The sequence below is a fragment of the Mirounga leonina genome, unplaced genomic scaffold (genome assembly GCF_011800145.1).
Source record: "Mirounga leonina isolate KUSES-001 unplaced genomic scaffold, KU_Mleo_1.0 Mir_376, whole genome shotgun sequence".
In the NCBI taxonomy this organism is placed as follows: domain Eukaryota; kingdom Metazoa; phylum Chordata; class Mammalia; order Carnivora; family Phocidae; genus Mirounga; species Mirounga leonina.
Genome location: NW_023270718.1, coordinates 4,569,831 through 4,572,794, shown reverse-complemented (window position 1 = coordinate 4,572,794; position 2,964 = coordinate 4,569,831). Strand labels below are relative to the sequence as shown.

The following is a 2,964-nucleotide window of genomic DNA, read 5'->3' as shown; positions in this document are numbered from 1 at the left end:
GGGGGGGGGGGGGGGGGGGGGGGGGGGGGGGGGGGGGGGGGGGGAGGCCCACTTCCGGGTGGACCACTAGCTCCAGGCCCCGTCCGGCGTCGCGCCCCCGGCGCTCGGGTTCCGCTGCCGGCGCCGAGAAGGAGGGGCCCCTTGGAGAGGAGCTCGAGGCTTTAAGGGCGAGGGAGGTGGAGGGAGGTAGTTGGTGGGACGGGGCCGCCAACGGGAGGTAGGAGGGAAACATGGAGGGGGGTACGGTTAATGGGACAGGCACAGGGCTGCGTGGGGTGGGGGCGGTTAAGGAAGGGATAACAGCCAGCCTGTGGGGGCGCCGGGATAAGACACCCCGAACTTCTAGGGGTGCGGGTAGGACGAAGGCACAGATCTCAGGTCTGGACTGGGAATTGGACCCAAGGCCCCCGAAAGTTAAGATGTATGTGGACTGTGCCTGCGAGCTCTTCTCCGAAGCTGCGCATCAGGGTTGGAAAGGGACCCTCTTCCGACTGGCACAGAGACAGATCCTCCCGGTCCATTCTTACCCAGAAGCGGCCGACCAGCAGAGTTCTGGAGAGCGGGATTTTACAGCACAGTTTCTCAGCGAGGAAGGAAACGCTAACAGCTCACAGAAGGGATGTTTAGAGCCCTGCACAGCGGCAGCATCACCCCGGGAGAAGTGTTGTTCGCGTCCAGTTCTGCCCCTGACCCCGTCTGGGACTCCTACCCCAGCCTGATGGAGAGCAGGGCACATTGTTACTGTTCCGAGTCTGGGGTGACTGACGCTGGGCTGTGACTGGGACCATCTGGGCTCTGGTGGTGCCACTTCTGGGTTGTGGTGGGAGAGTCCCGGGCAGTGGCAGGGACAGTTTGGGGTTGTGATGGTGGAGAGTCTCGAGCTGCCGTTGAGCAGTCTTGGTCTGCGATGGGAGAGTCCTGGGCTATCATGGGACAGTCCTACATGTGATGGGATCGGTCCTGGGCCACAACGAGGACAATTTGGGGCTTTGACTGAGACCCTTTGGGGCTGTGACAGGGACAGTCCCTGGCTGAGATAAAGGACAGCACTGCATTACAAGGGGGACCCTTCCTGGGCTGTGATGGGGGTGACAGTCCTGAAGCATGAAGGACAGTGCTGAACTATGACAAAGACAGTCTTGGGCTTTGATGGTGACGTTCCTGAGGCCATGCTGACAGAATGGTCCTGGATTGTGCTGGGGACAGTCCTAGGCTGTAATGAGACACAGGGGAGGCTCCATCACATTGCAGAGCCCTGCTCTGTGCCCTTCCCCCCCAACCCTTCCTTGTTTCTTAATTCAGCCCCAATCTTTTCACACTCTGTCCCAGTAGCCCATCTACCATCCCTTGGTCCCAATCCCCATGGCTTGGGGTGTCAGATGGCGGAGCACTTTCCCTGAGCTGAGGGGAGACCCCCCACCCCCGCTCCTACAGAAATGTCCTTGAAGGATGAAAGCAGCTTCTCTCAGGGCAAGAGGGTCCTGATGGTCAGTGCTGATGTACAACCTGGACACTGCCCGGCTCCTTCTCTGTGCCCTGTGCATGTGTTTTTCTGCCTCTCCCTTCTCTCTCTCCTGGATATACTTTGCCTCTAAGCATCCCTGAGAAGTTTGTCTCCAGGCGTTGACATCGCTTTCTGTCTTTCCTCGTTTCTCTGGGTCTCGTTTCACTTTGTGCTGTCACCTGAAATCTGGTCGTTGCTTACTTTTTCCTCCTTCAGCCTCTCCGTATCTCACCCTTGGCCTTTTTCTAGATTTCTCCAGACTTCACTTTGCCTGAGTTTGCCTCCCTATCTGTCTCTCATGCCAGTCTCTCTTTATGATCATATCTATTTTGGCATCTTGTGTTCTTGATTTCTGTTCTCAGTTTGGTTTCCATTTCTGGTTTGTTTGTTTTTAAGATTTTATTTTTAAGTAATCTCTCCACCCAACACGTGGCTTGAACTCAAGACCCTGAGATCAAGAGTCACCTGCTATTCCGACTGAGCCAGCCAGGCACCCCCTCAGTTTTGTTTTCTATGTCTTTTTGTTTTCTCATCCTTGCTTTTCCCTCTCTTTTATTTTTTCTTCCATTCTGGCTCCTCCAGGGCTCTCCTGTCCAGATACTGGCTGTCTCTGCCCTGGGTGTCTTATCTTTTCTCTATGCTGTGCGTGTCCTGTTCCCTCCTGGACGGAAGCCTAGCCACAGACTTGGGTGGGCTACACAGCGCCACCTAGAGGCCATGCCGTGAACCTACACTGATCCGCCCAGAAGCCCTTGGGCCCCACACTATCCGGAACCACTCCTCAGACTTCACGCTCCGCAGCCCCCATCTCCCCATGACTCACCTACTGACCAGTGACTGCTGCCACTCATGTTCGTTCTCACTGTTTGGTGTCCGCTCACCCAGCTCACTGGACAGGAGGAGGCTAGGCTGTTCCGTCTGCACCAACTTCATGACCCAGCTGCTTTCCCGCCAGGCTGGGAAAGAGGCATTATAAGGTCAAAGAATACTGGGGAGAGGCCACCCTGATGGACACAGACCGATTTGCTCTCCCTCGTTTGTCTCAGGCAAATGTTTATCTGAGCAGGGTCTCTGTTGATGACCAGGATCACCCCCCAGGTCCATGTGGCTGCCTCTCAGCCCTGGGATCTGAAGGGAATTGGAATCACTGGTGTCCAAGGTATGGGGTTGGGAGCTCAAGTAATCTGAGCCCAGTTGGTCTGATATCCTGAAAGAATAAGGACTTGGACTCCTGGATCTGAGAGAGAATGGGCTGGGGGCCTGGACTCGGTGGTTTGAGGGAGGAGGGGCTGGGGGCTTGGATTCCTGGATCTGAGGGAGGAGTGAGCTGGGGGATTAGACTCCTGGGTCTGGAGAAGGAGGAGGCCAGAGGTCTGGACTCCAGGGTCTGAGGGAGGGAGGGGGCTGGGGTCCTGGACTCCAGGGTCTGAGGGAGGGAGGGGGCTGGGGTCCTGGACTCC

At 56.8% G+C, this 2,964-nt stretch overlaps 1 protein-coding gene across 1 annotated transcript in view; it reads left to right on the top strand.

The window, feature by feature from the left end:
• The window catches only part of BCAT2 (branched chain amino acid transaminase 2), a 12,110-nt gene that overhangs the window by 847 nt on the left and 8,299 nt on the right, over positions 1-2,964 (top strand). The gene's annotated exons all lie outside the window — the stretch shown is intronic.